Source organism: Mastomys coucha, unplaced genomic scaffold (genome assembly GCF_008632895.1).
Source record: "Mastomys coucha isolate ucsf_1 unplaced genomic scaffold, UCSF_Mcou_1 pScaffold18, whole genome shotgun sequence".
NCBI lineage: Eukaryota > Metazoa > Chordata > Mammalia > Rodentia > Muridae > Mastomys > Mastomys coucha.
This window is the reverse complement of record NW_022196900.1, coordinates 46351008-46358960: the sequence shown is the minus strand read 5'-3', so window position 1 is coordinate 46358960 and position 7953 is coordinate 46351008. Positions and strand designations below refer to the sequence as shown.

Sequence of the window (7953 nt, the reverse complement as noted above, 5' to 3'; positions counted from 1 at the left end):
GTTCTAACGGACTTACAGAATAGAACAGAATATGCAATCAACTTGGGCATGAGAGAATTTCTTAGTAATAGCAGTAACAACATATGAGAATGTTTTCTTATAATATTAGTAGCAGCATAAAATGGCAGGCTAGGTAACAGTTACCTTGGCCTTAACATTTTACCTAGGCCTTAACATTTTACCTAGGCCTTAACATTTTACCTTGGCCTCAACATTTTACCTAGGCCTTAACATTGAGTGCATCTTTAGACTTGGGTGGTCAAACTCTCCCAAGAGTTTTCTACTAAGAATAAGCCTGATATATAGTTTATTATACTTATTTACTTCTTTTGGTGGGGGAGGGGTATGTTTCAAGACAGGATTTCTCTGTGTAACAACCCTGGCTGTCCTGGAACTCACTCTGTAGACTAGGCTGGCCTTGAACTCACAGAGATCCATGATGTGTGAGAACAGCAATTGTGAAAATCTGTGTGAGGAGTGAAGGAGTTATTTATTTTTTTTTCTTTTCTTATTTAAAAAAATATGAATGCTTCACGAATTTGCGTGTCATCCTTGCACAGGGGCCATGCTAATCTTCTCTATATCGTTCCAATTTTAGTATATGTGCTGCTGAAGCGAGCACGCAAAGGAGTTATTTTAAATCAATATGCTTTTAATTATGTCATATGCCTTTAATCATGGCATGTGATAAAGCATATGACACCACACCCAACTGGATTTTATTGCTATAAAGAGTGTTGGTGAGAACAAATCAGCTTCTAAAACATCCTTTCATGAGACCCACCAGAGTCCCCCGAGAGCTGCTTTCTGTAGGTGTGCTTGACTCGGAAAGACTCTACCGTACCTGTGAAACTACCACACCCCAGGAGTGCGGGGTCCTGTGGGTCAAGTCTTCATTCCCAGTGGATGCTTTGGGGACATAAATGATACTTAAAGAACAATCTAGGGCTGGAGAGATGGCTCAGCCATTAAAGGCTAGGCTCACAACCAAAAATATAAGAACACTCTAATTATGAATAGATAAAAGTTAGGCTTCCACCCTTGAGTTTGTAGCAGGCTTTACTGACTCCATTTATAACTGGGAGCCTCAGTTTCAATGGCAGATATTCCCCTAATCTAGACATTCTCTGATTTATTGTTTCTGGGGAATGAGATTGATAATCTTTGATGGGGTACTTGCCCATTTATATGAAACTGGAGAAAGGGGTCTATGGGTGTAAGTACTTCTTAAAAAGATCTTTAAGGGGTCCACCTGTTTCTACTGTATCCTCTCATCAAAAGAAACAGCTCTCACCTCAGAGGAATAAGAGACATAGTTTATTCTGGAGCAAATGCTAGTGGCCGTGGCCTTGGAACATAGATTTAGGTCTCCCTAACAATGTTCCAAGGTGGAACAGTTTCATGGAATTTTTTATAGTAACAGAACAAAGAAAGTTATAAATCAAGGGATTTTAAAAAACCACATCGGTGGAAACATCAGAGAGGAGGGTTACAGGAAGATGAGGATGCTCTGCTATGCTATAGGGTTTGGATGCTGTCTGATAGCACCCTTAGTCCTTTAATCATGGAAAACTGGGCTTTTGTTGACACTCAAAAAGGTCTTTATCTGCTTGTCAGAATGGTAGGTCTAAGACAGATGTGGCAAAGAATGGTTATTTAGAAGGCTAACCGTTGCCCAAGATAAGTTGTAGTTAGGCCCTGGAGCTGAAGTGTGGCAACCCCTTCACATCACTGAAGGTTAATCAGCCAGTCAGCCTATTCCACAGTCCCCCCCCCCCCCCCCCCCCCCCCCCGGTGCTTATTCACAATCCCCAGCGAAGCCTTCAGTTCTTGAATGGTTAGGATGTTCTGTGGTAAAAATTATTTTTCTTGGCTTTTCCCACTATTGGTTAAGGATTCCACTTTCTTGAGTCAGATTAGCCAGTTGCTACTTTTTTTTTTTCTGTTTCTATGTATCTTATTTTTTACTGCAATTTAGAATTAACCTTCTCAGATGGGTGGTGGTACAATCACCTTTAATCCCAGCACTCAGGAGGCAGAGGCAGGCAGGCAGGCAGGCAGATCTCTGATTTCAAAGCTACCCTTGTCTACAGACTGGAATGAGTTCTAGGACATCAGGGTTACACAGAGAAACCCTGTCTTGAAAAAAAAAAACAAAAACAAAAAACAAAAATACCAAACATAAACAAAGAATTTACCTTTCATCACACTACCCCCATTTTAGTGGAATGTAGGTCAAAGAAAGTAATTATATATGTTGAATCTGCCATTTTATTTCAACTAGAGAGAAATCTTAGTAAAAATATTCAAAACAACAATAGCTTTTTTTTTTGAGACAACCTCCTTGTCCAAACAAGAATAATTTGTTAATGATTCTGAAGGGGATTTTATGCAAGAGTTTGTCTGTTTTGTGTTGTTTCTGAGACAGGGTCTCTATATAGCTCTGGCTGTTTTGGAACTTGCTTTGGAGACCAGACTGGCCTCAAACTCACAGAGGTTTGCCTGACTTCAGAGTGCTTAGACTAAAGTATGTACTACTATGCCTGGTTATGTGGGTGTTTTTCCCCCTGTTTTTTTTTTTTCCCATGGTAGAGAACAGATCTGGAGTCCCATACAAGCTAGGCAATTGTTCTACTACTGATCTATCTTCTGAGCTAAGTAGCTAAATAAAATAATATATAATTTACATATTATATAGTTCTTCTATGTATGTGACTTCCAGTTTCATTTTCATTCATTTTCAGTTTAAATAACTACCACTCCAAATCTTTCCTTTTTCCAACTTGTGATCAGTTTCTGTTCTGACTCTGAGACTCAGACAATTATTGGTCAGCTCTGTTATCAATTTTCTTTTTTAGAAATTTCATATAAATGGGACTAAAAATCTATGTAAATTGTACCTGCTTTCTTTCTCTCAGAATATAGTTTTTTTGTTTTTTTGTTTTTGTTTTTGTTTTATTGGTTTTTCGAGACAGGGTTTCTCTGTGTAGCCCTGGCTGTCTTGGAACTAACTCTGTAGACCAGGCTGGCCTTGAACTCAAAAATCAGCCAGCCTCTGCCTTCCAAGGGCTGGGATTAAAGGCATGCGCCACCACTGCCCAGCCAGAATATAGTTTGGAGACCCATTCTGTAGTATGTATTAACTTATTCCTTTCTTTGCTAAATAAAAGTCTGTAGAAAAAGTATGGAGTCCCATATTCTATGCTTTCACCAGATGGTAGAGATCAGTTGCTTCAAGTTCTCAGGTAATTATAAAAAATGCCATTATGAAATATTCTACATATATCTTCTCAGAACTTACCTCTCATTACACAACTCTCATTTTAGAGGAATTTAGGAAATAGAAAATGATTACATGAGTGAACACTCGCACATTCCTTGGGCAAGGGAGAACTCTTGAGCCCATCTACTGAAAACAACAGTTTTCTTTTGTGCTTTGTTTTAACTTTAGACACAGTATCATGGAGGTCTGAGAACAACTTGTGGAAGTCAATTCTCTCCTTTTACCTTGTGTGTTCTAGGGACTGAATTTACGTGGTCAAGCCTGGTGGGAAGTACATTTACCACACTGAACCGTCTCACAGCATTTTCTTACTTATTTATTTGAGACAAGGTCACATTATATAGCCCTGGCTGGCCTAGAACTCAGTGTGTAGGCAATACTATCCTCGAACTCCTAGAAAGCCACCTGCTTCTGCCTTTTAAGTGCTGGAATTAACTTCTTATTACGTTTTTCCCCCAATTAACATAATTTTCATTCCTCTTAGGTAAATAAGAGTAGAACTGCTGAGTTATATGATAAATAGTGAAACTTTTCAGGAAGTGGCCAGAGTATTTTCCAAGATGGCTGAGCCATGTAATATTCCAGCTAGCAATCTGGGAAATCAATTCTTCTTTCTTGTCCTTGGCAGCAATATTGGGTTAGAGTCATTCAGATGGACGCATAGTGGAATCTCATTGAGTTCCCAATCTGTGCATCCCTAATGGTTATTGCTATGCATTTGGGTAGGTCTTGAGGACCATGCTCAGGTCTGGTGACTTGCTGAGAGGACTCAGCTCTCAGCATAGAGCCATGCAGCTGTTATTTATTACAGAGGGAGGACTCTGAGAAACCAGCACAAAAGAAAGCTACACAGGCTCAGGCAGCGGTTCTCAACCTTCCTGGTGCTGTGAGCCTTTAATACAGTCCCTCGTGGTGTGGTGAACCCCCCCCCCCCAGCCATCGAGTTATTTTTGCTACTTCATAACTGTAATTTTGCTACTGTTATGAATTATAATAGAAATATCTGGTGTGCAGGATATCGGATATGTGACCCCCATGAAAAGGTCATTCCACCCCCAGATTAAGAACCACGGAGGCTAAAGGCTTAAAGGAGCCAGGTGATAGCTTCCAAATCTTTTGCAGAGGCCTTGTAGAAAATTGGCTTAATCCTCAACAGATGTCTGGGAGATCTCAGCAGAGTCAGTTTTTAGGGCAGTCCCCTCCCCTCCCCTTCCTTCCCCTCCCCTCCCAATTACACCCTTTTCTCCTTCTCTCCACCTTCTTACATATTACCCTTCTTCTTCTTCTTCTTCTTTTTCTTTTTTAGTTTTTTCGAGATAGGGTTTCTCTGTGTAGCCCTGGCTGTCCCGGAACTCACTCTGTAGACCAGGCTGGCCTTGAACTCAGAAATCCGCCTGCCTCTGCCTCCCAAGTGCTGGGATTAAAGGCTTGTGCCACCAACGCCCGGCCACATTACCCTTCTTATATGAGTTTGCAAGGGATGAGAGTGTAACTGCTACAATGCAGATAGCTGGCTCTGCTTGGGAACAGTGGAAGCCATTGTGGTGTCAGAGAAGAACTTGGCTCTGAACTAACTTGCTGATGGAAGGGTGGCTGTGGTTCTGGTGTCTAAAGAGCTATTTCATTGAGAGGCTGATTTATAAGTTTATATAGAGGCTAGGGGATCACCGACTGGTGGGTACCTTCTCCCAAGTGGAGCTCTGTGGCTCAGTGGCTCACTTTTGATCCTAAATGTTTATTAATCATTGTGGGTACTGCGTGGTGGTGGTGTGTGCAGAGAGAGCTCTGTGAAGTTAGTTATTTCCTTCCAGCTTTACCTGGGCTGTAGGGATTGAACTCAGATGGCCAAGCGTGCATGCCAAGCACATTGACCTGATGAGCCATCAGCCTGCTCCCCTCACCTCTGAGCTTAACTGCATAGTCATGAGATGCTTTATAGTTTTGAGAGTCTTCAAGAACAAGGAACATTTCCTTGGACTACTTTCAGTATTGATTAGTTTGTTCTTGTGTAGTTCCTGACAGACTCGAAGGGCAGGATAGAGGAAACAGCAGCCTGGAGACCCTTTGCTCATCACAACTTTATATCCACTGTTATCAAAAAAGCACACCTCACCTGATCATTCTGGAAAACAAGAGCCACATGAAGTTAGAGAGTTGTACAGTGGGTTCTTGCCTCAAAATCTGGCCTTCCTTCTGCTAGCAGGTACGTGGATAAGATTAATGTACCAGTGAAGAGAATGCTAGTCTCCAACACCAGTTACTCTGTAAGGACTACATGGTGGACCCTGTCCTTGGAGATGAACAGTGTGTGCACATGGTGAACCCTGTCTTTAGCAATGTGTACGCACATGGTTGACCCTGTCCTTGGCATCGAACAGAGTGTGCACATGGTGGACTGCTGATAACAATTGGCATTCAGGTACCTGGGGCAGGCGGGGGTTGGGTATGATGTTGGGGTCATGATATTAGCACCCAATCCCCCCTCCTCCACTAACAGCAGTAGGTGACTTATGGAGTCATCACTCCTGAAGGAACAAAATTCAATTATCTGGGGCTGGCAAGAATGATAAGCAAGAAATTCTGAACTCTTTTAACTTATAAGTGGCTGGTGAGAAAAAAAAGATAGAGAGAAGGACTCTCTCTCTCTGTATGGCTGGACCAGACCACCCATTTCATTAATTTCACAAGTGTACATGCACACTTTTGTACATATACATAAACCTAACATATGTATATACATACATACATACATACATACATACAGACAGACAGACAGACAAATATACATTTGGTGGATGGAGCAGAGCCCCAGCAGGCACACTTTATTTCTTCTCTTTGACTTTTTGTACCTTCTTAGACAAAAGTTCTTTATAAAATTACCTTATGGATAGAATGTTACACAAAAGGGGAGTTAGAGAAGGATGTCCATGGTGAGTACAAAGCAGTGTTTCATTCTATCAGCTCATTATAAGTTCAAAGCAACAGTTTCACATGTCCTTGCTTTATCACAGTGCACACCTGTGGCTTCATCCTTGGAACTGGCTTAGAATGAATACTTTTCCTTGCTCACAAATCTGTTCCAAGCCCATTTGTCGTAGTAAAATTTATGGAAGCTCATTGTTTTGCTTATTATGCAGCCTTTACTTACTGTTCCACGAGGAGGGGCACATTCTACATCTTTCTGGCAAAACAACTAAAACTGGCTGGGCAGTGGTGGCACATGCCTTTAATCCCAGAACTTGGGAGGAAGAGATAGGCAGATTTCTGAGTTCAAGGCCAGCCTGGTCTATAGATTGAGTTTCAGGACAGCCAAGGCTACACAGAGAAACCCTGTCTCAAAACCAAACCAAACCAAACCAAACCAAACCAAAAAACCCAATAACAACAAAAAGCAAGCAAGCAAACAAACAAACAAACAAAATCAACTAAAACCATCTCCTTAAACTTTCTTCCTAAAGTTTTTTTGAATCAAATCAGGAATTCTATAGTCATTAATTCATCTAAACATTATTAATTCATGAAAGTCCATTTTCCTGTTGATCTGTAGGAAATTTGCCTAATAGGGTGGGCTAATGCTCAGGAATCATTCGGCTATGTAATAGTGGCAGGAAAGACATAGCAGCAGCAAGAAGCAATCCTGGGACAGTCTGTGGGGCTGTACCTCTCTAGAGTGCACCCATTGCAGCCGTGCAAAACTGGGAGCCATCTCCAAGAAATTCACTTGCTTGCCCTCACCTTTCTAGGTGGCTTCTGTCAATGGACCCTATTCTTGGCAATGAACAGTGTGTGTACATGGCAGGCCCTGCAGTAAATAGTGTGTACACATGGTAGACTTTGTCTTTAGCAATAAACAGTGTGTGAACATGATAGATCCTGTCCTTGCAGTAAATAGTGTGTACACATGGTAGACCTTGTCTTTAGCAATAAACGGTGTGTGTACATGGTGGACCCTGTTTTTGGCAATGAACAGTGTGTGCACAAGACAGACTGTAACCGTGGGCTTTCTATGCCTGCACCAGTTCCTGAATCATTACAGATCACAAAGGCTGTCTTTATTTATAAGCTTTTGTCCTTATAGCTAGGCATTATTTCTCTATAGCTCATAACTCAATTATCCAGATTATACTAATCTAAGTTCTGCCTCATGGCTGGTTAATTACCTCTCCTTCCTTCCCAGCCTGCTTCTTCCTCTGTGTCTGGCTTCTCAGAGTTGCTCTCTCTCTCTCTGGAAGAGTCCCACCTAACTATTCCACTTTTGCTATAGGTCATAGGCTTTTAATAAGGCAATGGAGAACAATGTTTACAAAATCATAAGGCAGGGAATGATTAACAATACCAAATATGGTCTGAAATCAGATCTCTGCTGGTTCAGAAACCAGCATTTGAATAATACAAGGACAATCTTTACACACTGTACAAAAACATCCTCCAGTGGTGAACCCTGTCTCTGGTGATGAACAGTGTGTTCATGTGATAGACCCATCCTTGAAATGAACAGGGTGTGCTGGTCTTGGTTTCGTTTCCAAATCTCCCATTTCTCTCTCTGAGGTCTCCTCCCTCCCCATGCCCCATCTCACATTTCTAAATACTCCCTTACCAGAAAGGCAAGAAATAGCTTTGCTGTTCTTAAGACTGATCAGTAAGTGGTGTTTCTGTCCGAGGATACATCT

The 7953-nt window shown here is 41.5% G+C and overlaps 1 non-coding gene across 1 annotated transcript; it reads right to left on the bottom strand.

The window, feature by feature from the left end:
* Positions 1-515: 515 nt before the first annotated feature.
* Positions 516-622, bottom strand: LOC116097196. The gene has a single exon (XR_004121258.1). It is a non-coding gene; the product is annotated as a U6 spliceosomal RNA (small nuclear RNA).
* Positions 623-7953: the final 7331 nt, after the last annotated feature.